General features: G+C 35.4%; 1 protein-coding gene across 7 annotated transcripts in view; it reads right to left on the bottom strand.

Moving 5' to 3' along the window:
- Positions 1-24,644, bottom strand: part of IMMP2L (inner mitochondrial membrane peptidase subunit 2) — a 628,424-nt gene that overhangs the window by 455,543 nt on the left and 148,237 nt on the right. The window lies entirely within an intron of this gene.

The following is a 24,644-nucleotide window of genomic DNA, read 5'->3' as shown; positions in this document are numbered from 1 at the left end:
AAAGGAACTATATCCCCAGAGATTATACATGCAATGTAACCTCTTCAGAGAAGCAGAAATACTTTAGCTGAAATGACTCCAAAGTTTCGACTGACAATATCCTCTTATTTCTTTCTAAATCAAAGAGCTCTTATAGAGATACTATAGTCTGGGTAAGTTGTTAGGCCTCTTAAAGTTCTAAATTTTAAAACTGTATTCATACAGTAACTGCACAGAGTTACTTCCATTCTTTTTCAATATCTGGCCACACTTTATTTCAAATATACTGAGTCTATATCTTTGAACTAAATTCATAGGAAATTCTTACAGATCTTTTCTCATATTATAACATTTTCATTATGATGCTCCATCTACATACCTAAATGGCATGATTTTGCATAAATGTAGCGCAACAGACTGTAAAACTGAATATAAGAATGTTTCCTTCTTCTTTTTCCAATGAAGACATAAGTAACTAGCTATAAATAGCATGCATTTTTCCTGGAATATAAAAACTTTAGAATAAATCCATCAACATGAAAAAAAAAAAATCAAATTGCCTTCCTCCTTCCAAAAAAAAAGTATGAAACTGTTAATCCAGAAAATCTTTCCTCTTGTACTACAAATTATTTAAAAAATTAATTTCTTTGGGGCATGGATTTGTTCTATACCTTCATGGAGTCACAGAATCATAGACACATTTAGGTTGGAAAAGACTTTTTAAGATCATCGAGTCCAACCATTAACTCAGCACTGCCAAGTCCACCACTAAACCATGCCCTAAGTGCCACATCTATGTCTTTTAAATATCTCCTGGGATAGTGACTCAACTACAGACCACTCACTGAAGAAATTTTTCATCATTTCCAAGCTAAACCTCCCTTGGCACACCCTGAGGCCATTTCCTCTTTTCCTATCACTTGTTACTTGGGAGAAGAGACTGACACACACCTCACTGCAGTCTTCTTTCAGATAGTTGTTCACAGTGATAACACCTCCCCTGAGCCTCCTTTTCTCCAGTCTAAACAACCTTAGTTCCCTCAGCCACTCTTCATGCCACTTGTCCTCTAAGTACTTCACCAGCTTTGTTGCCCTTCTTCGGACACACTCCAGCATCTCAATGTCTTTCTTGTAGTAAGGGGCCCAGAACTGAACACAGGGTTCAAGGTGAGGCCTCACAAGTGCTGAGTACAACAAGGACAATTACTTCCCTATTTGTGATGCAGGCCAGGATGCCATTGGCCTGCATCACCTGCACCTGGGCACAAGCTGCTCGTGTTCATAGCCAGCAATCAACCAACTTTTGGTGGTCCTTTTCCACTGGGTAGTTTTCCAGTCACTCTTTCCCAAGCCTGGAGCATTGCATGGGGTTGTTGTGACCCAAGTGTAAAACCTGACACTGAGCCTTGCTGACCATCTTCAAATTGGCCTTGGCGCATTGATCCAGCCTGTCCAGATCCCTCTGCAGAGTGTTCCTACCCTCCAGCAGATCAACACTGCTGCCCAACTTGGTGTCATCTCAGGCTTATTGAGGGTGCACTTGATCCCCTCATTCAGATAACTCATAAAAATATTATTACAGAAATAGGAACATGCTATTTAGTTTTCACCACTTGGTGACCTAAATAATAGATAAACAAATCCACAACTGTTTTTTTTTTTTTAAGCAAGATGATTCTTTGTAATATTTTCATATTCTCAGTATCACAGAGAAGAAGAATTTTTTACTTTCTCTAAAAACTTGCAACTAGCATTACGCTTTGGACAAATGTAAGCTGAATTCTGAATTTTCCTGTACTTTGAAAGAGAGAGGCTCTTCTTCCTATGCACATAAAAATAATTTAGTGTGACTAACAGTTTAGTGTGTCAACAATAATTTACTTCAGAACAATATATATTATATATATAAAGTTGTGCACTCGTATGATACAGACCATCTATAGGGCTATGAGAAGTCCTATGACTGGTAGTCCAAGAATTTAAAAATTAGAATAAAGGATTCAATGAAGACATGTTGTCATGGTTTAAGCTGAACCCAGGACACGTGCTACAATAAATTCACAATTTTTTTCAGAGTTTGACTAAGGAGGACCATGAGCAGCCTGATCAAACTATAAAATTAGCAATCATTTGAGCACAAAGGTCTCCACAGGTCCCTACCAATCAAAAGTATTCCATGATCCATTTCCAGTAAATCTAGATCAAAAGAACAAATTCATCTTTTTCCATTCAGGCAAGATCCATTTTAGCAATTGAATTAAAATATTTATATTGGGATTAACTATAGATAAGCACATAATAAAATGTCTGATTCAAGAAAAGTTTGAAGGAAATTAAGCTAGAAAATACCTATTAGAATTGAGATTTAATAGGACCTAGAAAGGACTCTCCTCTTATTTTGGCTTAATCAAAATATGCCAGCTCTAAACTGAGGTCACCTTTTCCTTCTGTAATTAGTTAGTCTACTCAGCAATAACATACATTATGGAAGCAGGTAGATTGTTTTCTCACACGAATTTCACACATGATTTATTTCCTTCATCAGATGCTTTTTTCTCATTTATATGTTCTATACCATAAAAGGGATGTATACTGGTATATGACATACTGCACCTTATTTTTTATCATAAGTTGCTGTACAGAGTAGTGACAGCATAGAACAACAGTGATGGCTTTACTTTATGATCAGAGTACTAATTCCTTGTTTCTTAATGTTACTGTCGTAATTCCTTGTTCATCAGAAACCTTTCTCATTGTGATACTCTACATCCATTTTCTTCCTTGTAAAAAAAATAGGGCTTTTTAAATAACTATAGATGGAGCTGGAGCTACAAAACAAGATTTGGCCTTTCAAATCTGCAACTAGGTTTCCAGCATCAATTGTATGAATGCATACAGGTAAATTAATAAAACATTATGAAACTTTGAAGATTATGAGATTACTATAAATGAAAAACAATAATGCAGATATTAATCTTCAGAAAAGATAGAGGAGATGCAAATTTTCACATTATTTGAGAAAAATACCAGACTCATCTCTCCAGTAAAACTTCCTCAAAACTAAATGACACGTTAAGCATTCCCAAAAAAAATGTCACAGGCTCTATTAAAATTGCCTTATGACTATTGATTTTTTGCTCAGATTCAGTGGCAGTAATTTTAAGATAAGACTGAAAAGATCAGAGAAATGAAAGAGTAAGATTGAGAGGTCCTTTTTTATTCTGGAGACTTAGAAAATTAATACCTTGTTCTAATGTTTGGACTGTTGAGGACTGGTAATAGCAAATTAATTGAATGAGGTAGCACCACGGAAGGCTGAGGAACTCCAGAAAACAGACAAGGTGAATAGGCAGTGTAATGGAATGTAAAATTCATTAGTAACAGATGAGCAGAAGTAGTAAGCTGAGATAATGTCCTGGGTTCAGCAGTAGCAGTCATGTTTTTTTTCTTTGTGTGAATAACACAAATTCGTTTTTCCGGGGATCTGGGAACTGGACAAAGTACTGCAGCAACAAGCCTTTGAGTCTGTGAAAACTGGGAAGCCTACAGCACCCGGGATTCCCAGGCGGTCTCCCAAATCGATCCAGCCTGTCCACATCCCTGTGCAGAGGTTTGCACCAGCAGGTCAACACTCCCACATCAAATTTCACATTAATCTCAACAGCAAACAAAACACCATTTCCTGTTTTGAGAGCAGTCCTGCAGAGAAGGGTTTGGGGCTACTGGTGGTTGAAAAGCTGGATGTGAGCCAGCAAGGTGCGCTTACAGCCCAGAAAGCAAATTGTATCCTGGGAGGCATCAAAAGAAGCATGACCAGCAGCTTGAAGGAGGTGATCCTGCCCCTCTGTTCTGGTGAGACCCCACCTGGAATACTGCATCCAGCTGTGGGGCCCCAGCACAAAAAAGACATGGACCTGCCCGAGTGGATCTAGAGGAAATCTAGAGGGATCTAGAGATCATGTGAAAATGACCAGAAAGCTGAAACACCTCTCCTATGAAGACAGGCTGAGAAAGCTAGGCTTGTTCCGCTTGGAGAAGAGAAGGCTCTGGGGAGACCTTATTGTATCCTTTCAGTACTTAAAGAGGACTTGTAAGAAAGGTGGGGACAAACTGTTTAGTACGGCCTTTTGTAATAAAACAAGGCCTAATGGTTTTAAACTAAAAGAGGGTAGATTTAGACTAGATATAAGGAAGAAATTTTTTACAGTGAGGGTGGTGAAACACTGGAACAGGTTGCACAGGGAGGTGGTTGATGCCCCACCCATGGAAACATTTGAGGTCTTGCAGGACAGGGACCTGAACAGCCTGATCTCATTGAAGATGTAGATGTAACTAGGTGACCATTAAAGGCCCCACCCAACCCAAACTATTCTATAATTCTGTGATTCTATGACTTTCTTTTTTTTTTAGTACTCTGAATCTTCAGACTTTGATATTATAGATAAAATATTATCTACAAAAAGTGCTGACTAAATGTTTCACATTACTCTAGGAAATATCAAAGCTCTTAAGAGATTTTTTGTAGTTCTTTATTTAAACACAGTAAGGCAAAATTTAGCATTTTATTCTACTTACTTCACCTTTATAGAGATTTCATACTTTAATTGATTTGGAGATACTGGTAAAAAAAACCAGCCTGCTGCAGTTAAGATGGTCTGGTTTCACTTATAAAAAATTTTCCTATTAAAACAGTCACGTTAATGTGAAATTTATATACAAATTTTAATACTGTACAGTGCTGTGAATGCACAAGTTTCCAACCCATTCTACGATATTGTAAAATCAATTGTTCTCTGAATGACTGTTCATATCCATTCAGCATGAACTACTGCTTTATAAAGTACATGGATATTTTTCCCTTGTGCACAACAAGAGAAAAATGTATGCTGTATCTATTTAGAAAAAGGAGAGAAAGACTCACATTTTCTACTGCTTATTCAAATTTTGTGTACTAGAAATCCCATTTTTCTAATTGTTTCAAGATGTTATACTGAACAATTCTCGCAATTTTTATTTCCTAGTTAGCTCATGCACCCTTACTTTGTTCCTTTCATTTAAAAACAAAGGATTCCCAGTAATTTCATAGTAGAATGAGCTATTCATAATCTCTAGCCTAGTTATCAAATATAAAAAAATATAGATGCATGTGTCCTGTAGCATATGTTATTGTTAATTATAACTAGCAACTACTACAAATAGCAGAAATTACAAGGTTGATTCCTACCTTAAAACCAACAAAAATCAGCATTTAGATTACCCTTACACTGTCAATTCATATAATTGCTTGCAATTTCCTAATCTTGCACTCATTGCCTTTAAAGCTAGGCACTAGTATAAAATTTAGCATATGCTTAGGCATGTAAGTGCTTATAAACACAGACCCAGAGAGCTGTGGTTGTTGCATCATTTGCATTATCAGCTTCTGCTCAGGGCAGAAATCTGAATATATCTCAGATATACTCAATCTGAGATACCCAAGTGTTCAAAAGATTCTGAGTTTCTAAATGCATATGCAGTATTATAAATGGAAAGCATTGCAAAATATATTTCTCATTCATCAAAATCAGGAGATTCTGTATTTCACACACATGAAAAAATATTTGGATAAAAGCATTTTATGAACTATATGCATCTTGAAGAACCATTCTAGGAAATATTCAATTCCTTATTTCACAGGTATCACATTAGAATTGAATAAATAGTAGCTCTTACATTTACAGTCATTTAAGCTACCACTAAACACCTTTTTTTTTCCTAGATGTCATAACATGACACAAAATTACTGTATCAGCGAAGGACTAAAAGCAGGAAAGACAAAATGTCCATATTATAAGTTAACTATAATTACATCAAAGAACAGATATTTGGTTTATAGAGTTTGAAAAGGTTAGCAACATGGTTAAGAACAATAATTATAAAATTAACTGCCTTAATTACTAGTCAAAAATGGAATGCTCCAGAAAAGCTGTGCCTTCCATACCACCTAAAAGGATGCTAAGAAAATTGAACTAGACCTTGGAAACTATTTAACTGCAAAGGGGTAAGAATTCAGTGGTATCGGTTTACCTGTGAATATGCAAGCTAAACTACACAGACACATTAAAAAATTAAACCCATAAAAGAAGTAATTTCATGAAACTTTTTCAGGCTTAATTAAATTCAGAATTAAAATTAACTTTAACCAGAGACAGAGTTTATTTCGGAGAGAGCGAGGTTCAAACGCAGCAGAGTTTTATAATTTTTCCTAAATCTTTTCTCTGGTATTCTCATACAGTAACACACAATGACAGAAATTTAGGACAACAGTGTTGCAAACACCCCAGTGTCTGTTATTGCCAAGATGACACAAAAGGATGATATTTGTTTGTTCTTTGGGATGTTTCTAAATTACCCCTCTGCAGCTTTACTATATTCCTAATTAATTTAAATGACTACCTTCTTGAAGAATCACTTTGCAGACACTAGTTTTATTATGAAAACAGATTACTGCCTTTTGTACAACAAGAAAATGAACGGGAATTTCCTGCTAAGCAGAGTTTATGTTTTATTTTAAGTCCCTTTGTTAAAAAAGATAATTCAAACACCTGCTAAGAACTTTATTCTAATAAATAGCACATGTATTACACAGCAGATGCACTGAGAAAACACCCCCATATTTGCCACCTAGTATACATTTAAGTTAGTTTTGCTTTCCTCTGATAATTGGCTGTACCAAATGTATTTTTACTCATTGGCTGTATCAAATGTATTTTTACTCATTCTCTCTATGTATGTTTATGTACAGATAGCTGCAGCTTCCTTTTGAGAAGGAGCTACAAAGGCATGACATGTCTGCTAAAGGCCCATTATTTACAGTTGCCAGTATATCTGCACTGGATGCAATTTGTCCTGGAAAAGATGGCAGGAAGAATAAGCAAATAAGGAGAGTATTTTATATCTAAGTAACTCTCCTCAGTATCAGTGGGGCCCTGCATTCCTGAATTAAGTATACATACTGTGATAAGAAAGACAAGTGTAATCCCTGTGGTATTTATAATGTTGCGGCTTTTGAATTTCTTTGTTTGCAAATATCTTTGCTTTTACATTTCCAGGAGCAGCAATCAGCGCAATTCAATTACCTTCCTTCTACCAATCATTATTTTTTAACAGGGAAATTTTTTCTTCACCTCCTGACCAAATGAAATAGTTGCAGTTTTTAAACCTTCTTTTCTTAAAAAAAAACCACTCTTGCATTCATTGTTCTACCTGACTTTATGGTAACTGTAAATGTAACGAATTCACTTAGGAACTCTTAGGGTAACTCAGCTTACTACTTCTGCTCATCTGTTACTAATGAATTTTACATTCCATTACACTGCCTATTCACCTTGTCTGTTTTCTGGAGTTCCTCAGCCTTCCGTGGTGCTACCTCATTCAATTAATTTGCTATTACCAGTCCTCAACAGTCCAAACATTAGAACAAGGTATTAATTTTCTAAGTCTCCAGAATAAAAAAGGACCCCTCAATCTTACTCTTTCATTTCTCTGATCTTTTCAGTCTTATCTTAAAATTACTGCCACTGAATCTGAGCAAAAAATTAACAGTCATAAGGCAATTTTAATAGAGCCTGTGACATTTTTTTTGCATTACACTGCTTATTCACTTTGTCTGTTTTCTGGAGTTCCTCAGCCTTCTGTGGTGCTACCTCATTCAATTAATTTGCTAGTACATGTGAAATCTCTCAGTTCTCAGATGGGTGACAGTGTTTTCTCCCAAGTAACAAGGAACAGGTGGAAAAAGCCTCAAGGTGTGCTGGGGAGATTTAGACTGGATTTGAGTTAAAATTTCTTCACCAAGCATTGTCAAGCATTGGAACAGGTTGCCCAGGGAAGTGGTTGAGTCAGCATCCCTGGAGGTAACTAGAGGCGTAGATGTGACACTCTGGAACATGGTTTAGTGGTGGACTTGGCAGTTCTAGGTTAATGGTTGGACTAGATGATCTTAAAGGGCTTTTCTAGCCTAAATGATTCTATGATTCTATTATATGTTTTTTAATATCTCTGGGCAAGTTTCCCTCCCAGAAAAAAAGCCATTTTAGATAAATAGATTCAGCTCCACTAGGGATATTTTTTAATTAGACAACCCTACTAAGATAGTAGTAATAGTAATTAAAATACAAGTAGTAGTAATTAAAACATAAAAGCCAATATAATATTACGGGCTTCACTTTCACTTCTTGAGTGAAGACAAACCAGTAATAAGAAGGAAATTTTTGGGTGGACAGGATGGAATTAAAAAAGCTAAATCTAAGGCATAACCTCCACGTTTATATTGCCCCGTGTACACTAGTGCTGGAATTGTTTATTGTGAGGGTGGTGAGGAAATGGAACGGGTTGCCCAAAGAAGTGATAAATGCTCCATCCCTGGCAGCGTTCAAGGCCAGGCTGGACAGAGCATTGGTCTAGTGTGAGGCATCCCTGCGCTTGGCAAGGTGGTTGGAACCAGATGGTCTTAAAGTTCTTTCCAGCCCAAACCATACTATGATTTAGTGATTCTATGATGCATTTGGAAAAAAAACCTATAGCCTAGGTAACCTATAACTAATCTGGAAAAACTGCTGATGTTCCCCAATTATTTGTCCTTTGTTTCTTCACAAGGATATGCAGGCACTGAAGAGGTCAGTCATGCCAACTTGCAGTGAGAACGCTGTGGAAATACACGAGGGACGGAAGGTTTGCTTTTTGATTCCATAACAGCCTACTTTTAGACCTGAGTAGTATAGGCATGTTTTGGCAGCACTGAATACAAGATAATATTGCCCTGTAGTACTGAGTTGTTTGTGCACAGAATGAGCTTGATGATCAGTACTAATAGCTTTTCAAAGCGACATTAACTTACTGACATAATCTCATCTAATATCCTACAAATCACACCATTTCAGTCCCTGAGCTCAGCTTACTGTTGAACTACAGTTCAAACAGTTTAATTTTTTTAATTAAAAATTTGAAATATGAAGAACCTTCTGTTACAGTGTTATAATGCAGAGTCAAAAGGCCACAATAAAAAAAAAATAAAATTGCATTTTCATTTTAACTGATTAATATATATGTTATGAAGAAAAAACTAATGCTAATGACCTCCAAGCAATGTCTGCCACTATCTATAACTTGAAACTCAGCAGAAATTCTCATTTAATAATTTTTTTAAAATAATACAGCATATCTTTTGAAGAAAACAAATTGAGATTTGTATCTAGGACGTCAGAAAATAAAGACTAACTAAAACTTAATTTAGATTTCAACCATCTTAAAGTATTACCTCATCATATATAACAAATTTATTTGTGATTTGATTTATAGTTTGATTTACATTACCTAAAACACCACATACAATGTTGAAAGACATTTTACCTTTTTTATAGCCATCAAGCTCAAAGATAGCTTTCATTAGATAGCAGCTCTCTTGACTAACAAACAAAATCAAAGACCCCTATTATCATCAGAAATTCTACTATTTCTGCCAGGCATTTTTTACATCTCATTTTACTTTCAAATGCTCTTTTTCCCCAAGACAACTTCATTAAACAAAAACTTGAGGGGGAGAGAATAAAAAGAAAAAAAAAAAACCAAAACAATAAAACCAAAGAACACAAAATACAAAACAAAACGAAAAAAAAAAAATACCCCCCCCCAAAAAAAAACAAAAAAACAAATAACATTTAGACATTAAGGTGATAAAGTCAACAGAAGTTTACCCCCTTGCCTTTATAGTAAAATCTTTTTTAACGTACCTAGAAAGAAAGTGAAAGGACAAGTGGGAAGGAGTTGTTTCTGCGCAAAACCCACGCCTTTTCAGCATTTTGTCAGAGCAGACACTTTTGCTTCTTCATTTTTTTGTCTACCTGAACTGTTGGTCTTCCTCTTCCTCATTTGGCTGACAGTCTAAGATCCCCTGGGGTTCATTAAGTATGTTGCTAGGCAAACAGTCCAGCAGCAACTGTAAAACAGGGGTGTTGGATAGGAGCCAGTTTTATAGGTCACTACATGGTAAACCATATTATTTGAGGAGAAACTACTCTTCCTGACTGCAACTATTAGGACTGGTATTCTTTCAGTTCTCTGAAAAATCTGACAGTTATTTATACTACACTAAGTTTTTATTAATGGGTATTTCTAAAAAAAAGTCATCAATATGTATATTATTTTTCCATGTACTATTAGGTATAATTCTCTACTTCGGCAATGCTTTAATACTCTTAAGTGTTTGGAAATAATACAGTCATAGCCATGTTAAAAATGTATGATTACCATGCCATGGACTTCTAGCACACTAATTTCAAGAGCACATATAACAGAGGAGTTAACTCTAAGTAAGCAGTATATATTCTGTTTTCTTTCTTGTCTTTATTATAATAATGACAATAAATCAAAGCAGACCTAGTCACACAAAATTAGCCAGCGATTATCTGATTCCGGAATGTGTTATTTCAGACTGAGGATTTGTTTCTTTGCTGTAATGTATCAGTATCTTGAAATTGAGCACATAAACTCTTCAGAGGGATGCTCGTATTAATTCAGACACAGAACACTACCTGAGAATAGCAAATGGCAGTCCTGCTGATGTGACCACTCTGCATTACCATGTGGAAGAACCGCTACTTCAATTAGCAAGTTCAGAAACAAATAAATATTGTCCCAAACCCAAGAAGATTTCAGTGTCACTGTTCTTACAGGATGGAAATGCAACATGCAAGACTGAAAAATCAAGGCAGATTCACAAGAAAAATGTAAGGGTTGGACATGCATAAAATAAGGCATCTTTAGCTACTAGCTTGACATTGGAGCACTTCTGAGCTGAAGAAACAATGTGAAGCAGAGCAAAATAAAAACATTTCCTCTATGAAATTTATACATTTAGGGGAAAAATATGTGTTAAAATATATATTATTGCAACTGTATCATCACAAAAGAAATTCATAAAGCAAAACACTCATGATATCAGCTAATCCTCCAAATTTCTCTGTCCATTTTTGTTCATTATCAGTCACATTTTAACTTTTATGGTAGTAGAAGCGCACCAGTAATCTCCAAACTGTATGTTTCCAGGTCCAGGGAAAATGGGTTTGGATATAAAAATTTGAAATACGTAAGCTAAAAGATCATCACTGTCAAAGGTGCAGAGATTTAAGCAATGACAGTAATGCCAGGGATTTCTCATGGCTATCAACAGCAGAGAAAATAGTGGCAACATATTCCCCAATTAAGCCCCAGTTAATCTTAATTTGTTGGTCCTTGTATGATATTTTCAGTCTTAACACAATATATATATACTTCTCCAGAAGTACAACAAAATTTCTAGCAAAGAAATTGATTTTTATAACATTACTATAATCTTGAAAGATTTGTCTACTTATCCTGTCAATTCTTGAGGAAAAACATCAGCAGACAAAGCTATCTTTGTTATTTAAGATCCCTGATGCGTATATGTTTGGCCTTGAATAGGCAAGATGGTATCTTACACTTCCAGTTTTACAAACAGTAACTTGCTTGTATTATTTGGGCTTTTTTTTGAAGCAAGATTAGAAGAAGTAACTCATGACCTCTCATTAATTCTACTTAAGGAAATTCTTAAATCCATCTAATCTATGTTCATAAACAAATATGCAAGAAGGACTCATTAAACAACCCCCTTTTATAAAAGCTTGAGTGCTTCAAAAAGCCTGCTGGTACTAACCTCATGTTTTTCTACTGCTCTTAAAAACTTGGCATTAGAATTTGCACTTGAGAGGCAAAGATTGGGTATAAACACTAGTAAAGCCTTGTTGCTACAAGCCTCAGAACTACTAGCAAATTTTTAAACTGAAGGACAAAGCCTGGTACCTGACATTTGCTAGTGTTATTGGAATTCTGTTAAGAAATTTGATTTACATGTATGGTGATGAAGCAACGTGGCATTTGTCTTTTAAGGTGCGCTTAACAAACACAACCATCAGACTGTTAGGGATTTTTTTGGAGAGAAGTATCTGGGTCTTGAGGGCAACCAGAAGCCTTAATGTCCCCACCTGCCTTAACTAGGGCATCCCCCAACCCTGCCCACAGCCCAGGAGACCCATTTCACCTCAGTCTGGGATCAGTGATGCTGGGGGAGATGTCCCTGACCCTCTCATATGGATGGACTTTGGACTCCCACTGTAGCCCTGTCTCCAGCCCTGTCTCTGGTCCCATCAGCTTTTGCTGCTGACAGGACTGCTGTGATGGCCCCTGGCCCTTGCTCATTACTTACTGTGTGTGGCTGTTGATAGACCCCAATACCAGATCCCGGCTCTGCTCCCATGTTTGTGTCTCTCTGTGAGGCCACAGGGTCCCTTTGGCTAGTTCCCCTTGCAGACCTGCCCTACTTTTGCTGCTCCCTGGGAGCAGATACAGGAACATGATTGTGTTAATTCATAGTTTAAATGAATGATAAAGGCTTTGCTCTTAAGCCTGGAGATGGGGTAGATTTTCCGTAGTCACAGTGGAAGCTTAGAAATGTCATATGCAAACAGCAAACAGGTACCCAGCTTGAACTGAACCAGATGCCATTTTCTTATTCATGTATTTAGGTACTGAAATATCCATTAGTTAGAAAGAAAAATCTTGCTTTTGGCTGAGTTTTCCTGATGACTTTTTCTAAGTTGACAGAGATACTTCCTTTTTTCATTGATATTCTTGTCTCCACTGTTGCTGCACCAAGAAAAAAACCCTAAAAATTCATAAACATGAATTCATGAACAGGAGTTAGAAGTTGTAATGAGGCAGTCCATTCTGTCAGAACTTGAATAGCCTGAGAAATCTGTGAAGTATGTCCTCATTGAAAATCATACCAATAACTAAGGAATTAAATCATTTCTGCAAATACACAGCCTACTTTTCTTGTACGCACTTAATATGCATAGACAAAACCCATACCATGAATTTTTGCAAGTGATTTTCTGCTGTCAGCACATCACAGAGATGCCTAAATAATTCTAAATGGGCTAGCTCAGTTGTTGAGATAGCATACTCATGTTAGCATAGACACTGCATATTGTACTCAGACCATTAGTTGTAATACATTTTTCAAGATAGTGCTAATTTAGAAATTACTTTCGATAATCTATATGAACCTAAAGTACTCAGTTGCCTCAAAAAGGCAATCCCATTTTGGAACACAACCTGAAAAGAAGGAATACTATTTGGACATTTGTAAAGAAATAACCATACCTTCTGTAGACAAAAAGGATAACAAGTAAAACATACATTAATAAAGCATAACAGATGTGAGCCTTTGAGTGCTGCAACTGTAAATGAATTACACTGCTATTGTCTAGTGTATGCTGCCTAAATCAATAGAATTTAGAGGGAAAATAGCTTTCTAACAACAAAGAATCAAACACACTCACCTAATCAATATCAGAAGTAATGAATTTACCATGTGCCTCATATTTCTGAAATGGTCTTTATGGAAGTTTACAATTACTACACACTTTAAATCAAATCACAACCTAGTATTAGGTAATATATATATATATATATATATATATAAAACAGATGGGAAGACTGAAGACACATTAAAACAAAACAAATGCATTCAAAATATTTGAACCAAACGCAACAGTTTATACTACAAAAGTACATAAATGACCCTACCATTTAAAAAAAATCCATAAAGATGCTACAACAAAAATTAACGCAAACTTACAAAAAAAAATCCTATACCACATACGCTTTTGTTGGAAGTTAAGAACTACATTAACATTGCTCTTCATGTTCTAAAGAATACAACAACCTCTCTCTCTTAATTGCATTTTTATGTATTTCCTCCATTAAATACAATCAGGTAAAGAAAAAAAACCCAAACCTATCTACTAGGTCTGCCCACCAAAAAAGTAAACTTCACTACATACACGCTACTTGCTACTGTTTAAACAGTTAAATTTTATCTTGCTTCTCTTCAGAACAGGCCAAATTAAAATCTTCATCTCACAAATGCTGGCCATGTGGGAACATGAGTGCACAAGTCCATGACTAAGTGCTGTTACTTAAAGATGTAGCTCTGAAAATCAGATTGATTAAGCTGAGTTAAAAGTTGGAGACTTGTAGCCATGTTTTCTAAATTTCGAATCTCACCACAAATGAGATTATTAAAAAATGATGTTTTCTACATGTTTTAAATCTGTGGTGGGTTTCATTTGGGGGCATATTTGGTGCTTTGTTTCATTTTTTAAAAGATGCTTTATGTTCACCAATTTCCATATTTAGTAAAATGAAAACATAGCAAACATATTTATTCGTTAAGCCTCGAGGTTATCCTGACTTTCCCAGCTGCAACAGAAACTTAATCCAAGTAAAAACTGAAGTGCTTTTAAATGTAAAATGCGCTTGCTTTCACATGAGCAGGCAGCCCGCAGGTAAAAAATGCCTGCCACAGACTCAAAAGATAATGGTGGAATTTCAAGCTCTCTTTTCAGAATATTGGTAACTAAATCTGTTCATCAGAAGTCCACTCAGTATCATAACAAACTATATTATACTATGCAATATGCATAGAGGTGAGATCTGACAACAGAATACCATTTTCCTGCTTAGATTTTGTTTTTAATTAAAAAATGCAACCATTTACTATCACAGCTGATCTCATGTTGGATAATTTATATTTTGTGAAAATGCAGAAAAAGGGGAGGGGAGTCAAAGGGAGAGGGGAATGACAGAACAAAATTACATTGCCTAAAGAATGTTTTTGGCCTGAAAACCTTAAGATAATTTACAAGAGTTGCCACCATCACTGTTTCTGAAATTGAAAGCTGTTACCATGTACGTTTTAGCCTACATAAAGTTAGAATGAGTGGCACTGTCAGTGAGGAGACAGTGTAGATAAAAGGCTACAAAACTTCTAACTTAATTGAGAATATCCAAAAGTACCTTATTTTCTAGCAAACGGATGCAGAGAGAAAATGCAGCCATTAGATATTGACAGGAGTTCCTGGTTTTCTGTGCTCAAAGCCTGAGCATCACATGATAATGTATTTCCAGTCCTGCATCACTGAAAGACTTCAGTCCATAAAGACGCAAGTATAACTTTTACATCATTAAAAGCTACACTCTATCAGTGTACCACAGACATTTTTAGTGTGCACATATATTAGGCTTCACAGATTTGCAGTATGTGAGGAGCTTGGTTCTTTTTTTCCTAAGGCTTCAGAAAGAAGGTACTCTATGGTTTTCCTAGGCATTTACTACTCTTATCTTACCTTGAGGTCTTACATTGAATCAATTCATTTCCTAAGTCCTGTTAAATCCATATCACCCATAGTTCTTTGCCTTCTGTTATTTAGCAGATGTTCAAAAAAATCAGAAAACCCGAATCACTGACAGAAAATTTAATAGGTAGTAATTAATGATTACTAAGTCCAAGAATTTATACAGTTCCTTTAAAACTATTTGGATAAAGAAAAAAAAAACACATTCAAAAATGCAGACCATAAGTAAAGTGCTAAAAATATTTCAGAATGTTTAAAATTTAATTAACAGTTTGAAATATATGCCTTAATTTCTGGATACCAACCTTTCTCCTACTCATTTGTTCCACCCATTCAAACCTAATGCTGGGAAACAGATCAGCAAGCAATGATTCACCCAGGTAAAAAACATGATACATGGAGTGTGTGTTTCACCACACTAAATTCAGGGTTAATTACGTAAGACTGAGGCATGCGTTCCACAAAAGATGACATTTTTTTTGCCACTGACAGGAGGACAGCATGTAATTTTATTCAGGATCCTCTCTATGCACTTACACTATTCAAGCAGTATATTTAATTCTTGCATGGTTGAGAAAGTCTGACACAGCTGGAAACTACGCAGCTAGCTAGAAGCAGTAAAATACCAAAGCTACACTCAGGTTTGATCACAGTCTTCTTTAGCAGATTTTTACAATAAGTAAAAAGAAAAATCTTTCCACTAGGTCAACATTTTCACTAACTTCAGTGGGAGAGCATTTCATCCTGAAAAATTAATACTAGAGGAATATGCAGTTCCCTGGTTAGGTAGCCCAAGTTCTACACACAGATAGTTTCCTCTTAGATACCATTCATAGCCTTCTAGGCGAGGCATCAGTAAAAAGGGCAGAAACATTTCACTTACTATGCCAAAATAATTCAAAACTGGATCTCTCTTCCCAACCTGTCCAATTCTTCACATTCTCCAGCCTCACTCTTCCGAGTCCTAGCAGGCCTCAACCTCCAAATACAGCCAATCCATGTTTGTATTTTTAAATACAGGTTTACTTTTGTATTTAAAAAGCTGATTTCACACAAACCTTGGATCATAAGAAAAATTAACTGGTTAGCCTTTTGGTAGTAGGTATTGGCAGCACAGTAAGAAAGCTTATTCTGCTTGACATGACTTCATCAGAAATCAATTTTCAAGACTTAAAAAACCTGCGGTTCTATAAGCATGCAGAAGGAAAAATTACTATCATTTGGACAGTGTAGTCTTACTCCACTTACTAAGATTTTTTTCTGTGGTTACACTCAGCAGGAACCCAACTAATTTTCTAGGAATCTGGGCATTCAGAAACTTCATATGAAGACAGATATGAGCTGAGATTACAAAGTTCAATGTTTCTTTTTTTTATCAGAGAATTATTAAACACACTAAGTATTTCTGCATTAAAGAATACAAAATTGATTCTGATCTAATTCTAGGTACAGAAAAAGTAAAATAGGAATATGTCCAGTCAGAGTGAAATTTGTCTCACTTAAGGTACAAGAAAATTATTCATGTAGCCATGAACATTATTGTCCTGGAAAAATTAAAACTATTTGGGTTTTTTTTTCAATTGATACCAGACACTCTACCAATTAGGATCCATAGTTTTTACATTTTCAATAAACTCCAAGGGAATCAGAGTTTCAAATCATTCTCCTAGTGTTTGCAATCCAATCCTTGCATTGGAAAAGGGACTATGAAATTAAAGCTTCATAGACAGGAAAAAGAAACTCCAGTATTCTGTTTTCATTTTTCAATCTGAAATAAATATAACTATGAAAAATCAGTAAATAATTAATAAAGAACAAAACAAATTTCGGGCTTTTAAAACTATTTAAAACTGATGCCTTAATTTTCTTCTTAGAACAGACGAATAACAAAAATATTTTAATACTATTTTGTGAGATGCTGCAATACATCTGCTGACAAAAATTAGAGTGCAGATGTCACCAGTAAAGAGAAAATTTGCAGTATGTGCTATCTATAAAAGTGCAATCAAAGAGACTACTTCATAAAGTCAGAAATAACTACTTAACATTTTGCACTTGAAGAAAACAGTGTAAGCCTACATTTTCTAACCTTATAATGATACTTGACCATGCATGTAATTTTATGAAAACATGTTAAAGCTAGTGCTTTAAGTCTCTCTAGTAGAAGTAGGAAAGACCACAATCAGAGTAACAGTTAAGGGTAGCAAATTAAGTGTATTTTTATTAGTTTACCTCTTCTCGTATTATTTTATAGGGCACTATAACCTTAAAATAAGAAATACTGAATTAATTTTTCTCATGATACCTCTCTATCATTCAACATTCCTTCCCTGTGACTGAGGGAATTAGCAGATTTGAATTTGTTTTAATACCAGTGATATAAACTATCTTAGAATCATAGAATCATAGAATCATAGAATAGTTAGGGTTGGAAAGGACCTTAAGATCATCAAGTTCCAACGCCCCTGCCATGGGCAGGGACACCTCACACTAAGCCACATCACCCAAGGCCTCATCCAACCTGGCCTTGAACACTGCCAGGGATGGAGCATTCACAACCTCCCTGGGCAACCCATTCCAGTGCCTCACCACCCTAACAGGAAAGAATTTCCTCCTTATATCCAATCTAAACTTCCCCTGTTTAGGTTTGAATCCATTACCCCTTGTCCTGTCACTACGGTCCCTAATGAATAGTCCCTCTTTTCTGAACAGTGCTCCAATATGATTCTCATTACTCTATTTGACTAAAGACAAATACTTAAAACTGAAACCACCATCTGAAAAAAAATAATTTTGTATTTGAGATGCAGCATACTTGGTAAAGCTGCCTACTCCGCTTCTGCATCAGTAAAGAGCTTTTCTAAAGACTTACTTTCTTTTAAATGAGGCCTTCTAGTCTAAAGTAACCTTGAGAACAAAAGACACAAGTGAAGATCTCTAGAATAAACTACTGTCTCCAGGTTGTTTCAAGTCCTCTCATGATTTACATCCTGGCTCAGTTATCATCCTATTAATATTAAAATGTCTCAACTTCCAGGGAGAAAATTATTGAAGCAACTTTCCTAATAAACCAAGATAGTTTTTGGAATGTGTATACTCTCAGGTTCCCAAAAGCAGAAAACAGTTGTGAAGTAGGTCTGTGTGTTAAGAAGAAATCTGAGATGAACTTGAGCAGTTCTTTCATGGCAGATAAGATAAAGCCAAAAAGTCCTTCCTACCATACATCAATATTGTTAGATTTATAATTAATTTACCAAGTAAAATTAGCTAAGTCAGACAGAAAAAGATAAGGAACCTAAGATTTCCTTACTGTCTTTCAAAAACGTTTTGGCAATCATACTTGCAACTTTTTTTTTCTAACCTGTCTGGGCTAACTGGGAGGTCAGATAATAGGACATCTATCTAAATATCACTAATATTAATATAATAGAGAAAGATGATATCTTAAAAAATATATAGTAGCAGGAATTTACTTGTTAGCAAAGGAAAGGAAAAGGGATAACAGCAAATATTCAGTGATGATCATTGATTATTTTTTCTAGTAACTGCCATTCTTCGCAAGAAGGAAATCCTAGATATCAAAACACCATGAAGCAAACCTGCTAAATACAGTTTAAGTCCTCCTCATGAACAACTTTCTGGTTTTGAAAGATCTGCAAGGAAAAAATGTCAAAGAAAAATATTGACATAATTAAAGTGGAGTTATTGGAGCAAGGTTTATTCAGCCAAGAGCAAGCAAAGTTTCAACGTGTTTCACATTTTTAGAATAAGAAATTATATAAATTTTAATAAACTGAATAAACATTTTAAGGTGTTGGTTCCCTTGGGCTACCACATGTATCTGTTCCTTTACCCTGAAGAACACAGCCTTTCTTAGAAAGAAACCGCTTTTGTTTAGAACTCAGCAAATTGGAATTTTGCTTCAAGACTGGGATAATAAGCAAAAACTAGAATGCACAGGTGCTTTGCGAATATAAAACCCAGGTAATATTTCTGACCATTTACAGCATTGATAATTTAATTTTGGAAGCCAACTTATTTTAACTAAATAATGAAACAAGAATCTCAGCTTTAATTAAAAAAAAAAAAAAAATCCTTCCCATTAAAACCAACCAACCAAGAAAAAAAAAAAAAGGAAGAAAGAAAAAAAAATCTTAAAAAAAAAATGCCAACAACTTTTGGGTGGGAAAAGGCTTTCTGTATCCTTCAGGAAGCTAATTTCATGGATCTCCAGAAGTATTCTTGCGAATTTTAAACGTCTGGGGCACACAGTATTCTCTGGCAGAAGCAGCACAACAGATTTTGATTTATGTATCATTATTACTAGTTATATGGACCCTTAACAAACAGAAAATTAAATAATCACATAACCAGTTACAATGCATAGATGTTTAATCTCTGTATGTTAAAGAGCTGCTAAAGACAATGCACAGCCCAAAAAAACCACATCATTAAACTTCCCTAAAATCCTTTTTAGAAATTGATTTCTTATCATCAAATTATTGTAATTTTTCTTTTCTGTACTTTTTTTTATTAAAGCAGCATCCATATGATTTTGAACTGGTTTGTTTGCATCTGCTATCTGAATTATCATCCAAATTTGCTACATAAAGATTGATGAAGAAAGTAGACTTTAAAGATCTAGATATAGTTACGGTATCATCTGAGAGGGAGAGACGAAGGCTATGAAGTCTCTTCCTGCCTTGTGATGTAAAATAGGTATGAGCTAAAGCAGAATTAGCATGGAGTAATTTCTCCCTCCTTCTGCACACTAGTATTTCTGCCCTGGAAATGCAGCTATTTCAAGAAACACAAAGGGGACATTTTCAAAGCTAAGAACACCACACTATAATGAGGCAATTAATTTTTGGTTTTCTTTATATACAGCCAAGGAAATTCTTCCAGAGACTTAAAAAAAAAAAAAAAAAAATCAATAAAAAATCAACACCCCTATCCCCCCCCCCCCCCCCCCGCCAAAAGCCAAGCTACCAAGGATGAACCAGCTTTTGAAAAGCAGAGCTGAAAATAATTATTTTCCTGTCTTTACCTCCAAAGTAATTATCTTTTCCATCCATTTGGACTTAAATACATCTGCAATCTCTCATTATGGAAAGTCAGGAAAAAGGAACATATGAGTTAGCAAAAAAACTTGACAAGGTTAAGAAAACAGAAGGAAAAAATAACTGGAAAAAAATGCAAACTGATATAAAGATTTCATACCAACTTTAGTATCTGGATGACTCAGTATTACTTGAACATCAAACTGCAATTTGCTCATCACTCATAGTTTTTGTTCCCTATATTACTAATACAAAACAACAGACAATCATGCAGCAACAAACACGCACAACCTATTTACAATGCATATCATCAATCTAGCTGTATAGTGGTTTTTTTCCCCACTTAGTGACACTGATTTCTAAAACATGCACTTATTACTTGAATTGGATGCTTAAACTGCTGCATTTTCACATATGTCTGACCAGAGTTATATTTAGCTATCATCAAAGGTGGCCATTACTCAGGCTGTCAGGCTAGTAAAGTCAACAAAATATAGAGAAGGAGAAAAGATCTAAAGCCTCATCCTCCCTAAGGAGAGCATGGTGCTGACAGTAGTGAAACTGGCTGGCAGTTTATGGGGCACATCTTTGTGTAGTTGCTTTCCTCTAGTCATTCCACAGCCCATGGAGAGAGATGCTGTGAGTAGGCACTTAGTTGCCCAGTGGTCACAAGGACAGAGTGAAGCACCTCTTATGACCTATTTTAATCAATGTCCCTGCATCGCTTAGAGGCATGGTGTACAAACATCTGACAATTGCAGAGGCTGGGATACAGGCAAGCACAGCTGGCTGGGCAATGAGTTCACTGAGAAGAGACCATCATGCTAAGGGGTAGGGGAAGGAGGACAGAGAACAGCAGCTGTTCTGCTTCAGCAAAATTTTACTCTTCATTAGATGAAAGCAAAGTATAACATTTTATCTTTGTTCTCAAGGGGGCAAATTCAATTTTTCCAACACTGCTGAGTAGTGCTAAGATGTGGCACACCTAAACTAATGAAGCAAGAAAAGTATTGCAATTTTAGAACACACATTATCTACACTTCGCTAATATCCTATTCAGTGATACTTTGTATCACTGTATAATTACAAATCTATAAAATATCCATTAAATTCACACCAGTAAACATTTCTTTGAACTGAGTGAAATAAAACATTTTGATGTATGCTATTCTCAGCATTTACCATAGATATAGAAATACATTCAGTAGACTAGATTACAAAAAAAGTCATAATTCCACAAGAATCAAAGTAACAGGGTGCTTAATTGCCTCAGACCAATAAAGTAAAAATAACAGCAGAATCAAGTGAAAATATATTAAATAAATGTATTTTAGGTGGCAGCACCCTACCTTCATTTTAGTGTGTATTTCCTTGGCTTTTATAAGCTTGCTAGTTCCACATCAGAAACTGTAGGTTATAAATGGATAAACTACAGTCATTGCCTTGTGTATTCCAATATAGGCTAGCAGGAAAAAATATCAACCCCTCTCTGCAATAAAATATACCATATACCTTTGGAGGGGATTAAAATTTTTCTTTAGAATTACTTTCTAATTTTTTCTACCCACAAAAATTTTGATTAAAAAAAAAAAAAAAAGTCTTCCCTAAATGAGAAGCACCAAAATGGCTGTTTCCTAAAGCAATGACTATTTAAAATGCTCCTGGGAAGTACTGATAAATGAGTATCACATATTGCTTAGTCTCTTCTGCTTTAGAGACCTTGGAACATGATCTTTTAGTCACTGTATGCCAAAAAAAAGGCCTTATGAGAGGCATAATGATCCACCCAGGCTGCTTCTACCTGTAAATTAGTAAGAACAAAGAGGAGTAGAGGACTTAAGAAACCTGCCTGAGACTATTTGTGACTGGGCACAGAAAACCTTTGGTTTTGTACTTTTCTTGAACAGATGCAGAGAGATGTTTTCATTTCCCACAGGACATCAAGCCCACGAACTCATCTTTATTGTATCACAGTCACAAGCCACAAAATTGCAAAATTCTGGCATTTCTTTTTCTGATATCTTTCTCTCTCCATTAAAATATTCAAGACATACAAGATGGAATATGAGGAGTCTGTGCAAAGGGAATATATGGGATCAAAAGTTTCCTCACATACCTCTTTGTGGTACCAACAACAGATGGCAACTTATAGCTTCCAAACTTTCACTTGTATTAAAATTGAGTAATTTTTAAAAGCCAAACAATATGATATTTAAAAATCAGAGCAAGAATCAGATGTGAGAATATTACGTTTAAATGTATAAACATACATAGTTGTTTACAGAAATACACACACACTGAATCAACAAAGGACCTGTAACTTTTAGCCAGTAACAACATATCTGCAAAATCATGAACATTGAATACTCAGTCTTCACAGCAAATATTAAAAAATAACTTTTTTTTTTCTTATTAAATACATGTAGGGAAAATAATTGATTAAACAAATGGTATATTTCACAAGAAGGAAAAGAGGCCACATTTGAGAGAAACACAAGTATCCTGAACTATTCATGCAGATGGCATTAGACTTTGAAACAGAAAATATAAACTTCAAAACAAAAGAAAACTCGTGAATGAGCCCCAAAAGGGATCAAACTCCTCCATCTTGTTTAAGACCTCAGATTTAAGCTAAAGGAAGTAAACACAAGACTTTCCAGCTTTCTTGAGAATATGACTATCTTCAAGCACCTGATGGTCTGTTCCCTTCTCTCCCTTCTCTTCTCTCACAAAAAAAAATAAAAAATAAAAAATAGAAAAACAATCCTACCCCAAAAATCCAAATACATTCTAATAGTAAATATTTCTGAAACCTAAGATTATGTCTGAAATCAGTGTTATGTTATGCTGTAGTGTCTTTCAGCAACCTCAATAAAAAGTCTGGCTGCTGTAGTGGCATGAAAGCTATAGGCTGAGCGCCAGCTACAACTTCCCAGTTCATGAATGGATACACTGGGAGTTGATCACAGAAGACTGATGCCTGCAGGGTAATGTGCGTCCAAATATTGCTGCACAACTGCTGACTATTTTATAGAGCAAAAACAGTATCCTTTCTAGCACAAGAAAGCCATTTTGCTCTTCCAGCTAAACATTACGGAATGCAATTGCAAGACAGAAAAGGGCAGACACTATATAGCAGATAGCAATCCAAAGCATTATGGTAGGTAATGAAGAATATGGTCACCTTGCCCTTTACTATATACATATTAAACCACTCTACTGCAGGATATTGCCAGCTTTTTACTGGTAGAAGGCATGAACTCCTCTTTTTTTGAGTGTAAAAATATTTTTCCTTCTTGTTCTAAAATGGAATATTTTTAATTATATTAAGATATTTTAAATTTACAAAATTACCTTCAAATATCAATAAGAAGTAGTAGCATCAGTTTTGGATGAAAACCCTCAGGAGAACATGTATAATTCATGCTATAGCTGAAAAAGCGATACTGCTATAAAATAAATATATTCTATATATATAATTCAGTTTTCCAAGTGTAAATATTGCAACAAGACATTTTATCACTCATTGCGCTCTAATAAGGTACCAAATACCAGCTTAGAAATTAAACATTCACAAGAATACAATTAAAATGAAACGCCCACTTCTAAGAAAAAAAAAGAATAAAAATGTGTGATAAATAAATGAAGCATTCCTGCTGCCTTTGTCCAGTTCTTTTTTCCTGCATGGTATGCTATTTGTCATATGAAGGCTGCAAAAATACCCTTTTAGAGAATAAATTAGAAAAATGAAGCATAAACAATAAAGCCTGCTCAGCAGTCATGTTTTCCAGTCCTCTGTAGGGTAGCTGAAGGAATTTTCCGTGCTGTGAGTGTTAATGAGACCCTCCATAGGCACCATTAGTACATAAAAACAATCACCTATAACTCACCTTTTCAAATCTGTACTTCCTGTAACTGGAAGCAAAATAGGAAGCATCACACAAATACCATCCTCATTTACTCTTATGTAACTATTAGCCAAAAAGGGGTTGACAACAGCAAAGTCACCACAATATATAAATGCTTCAATGATCAAGCACAGAATCCAGAAACACTTGGAGAACATGCGTAGTTTTGAAGACTACAAAACTGTCCCCAAACATATGGTTTTCCTGATGGAAGGAAACATACTTGGAGAAATTACTAATTAGCTAAAACTGGCTGGATTCAAGATACTTAGGTACTTAGAACAGAATGGGTATCTGACCAAACTCTGTAATGACAGTAACCTGGCATAAAACAAAACCCATACAAATTTTATACATTCCACTTTCAAGTTGTGGTTTATCTTTTACAATATTTATTTAAATTGAAGGGGATGTGGGGGAGATCAAATTTTCCACACAGA

This window comes from Pezoporus flaviventris, unplaced genomic scaffold (assembly GCF_033815535.1).
Source record: "Pezoporus flaviventris isolate CSIRO_AGI_PZ_B2104156 unplaced genomic scaffold, CSIRO_AGI_Pfla_v1 ptg000045l, whole genome shotgun sequence".
In the NCBI taxonomy this organism is placed as follows: domain Eukaryota; kingdom Metazoa; phylum Chordata; class Aves; order Psittaciformes; family Psittacidae; genus Pezoporus; species Pezoporus flaviventris.
This window is presented reverse-complemented; position numbering and strand designations above follow the sequence as displayed.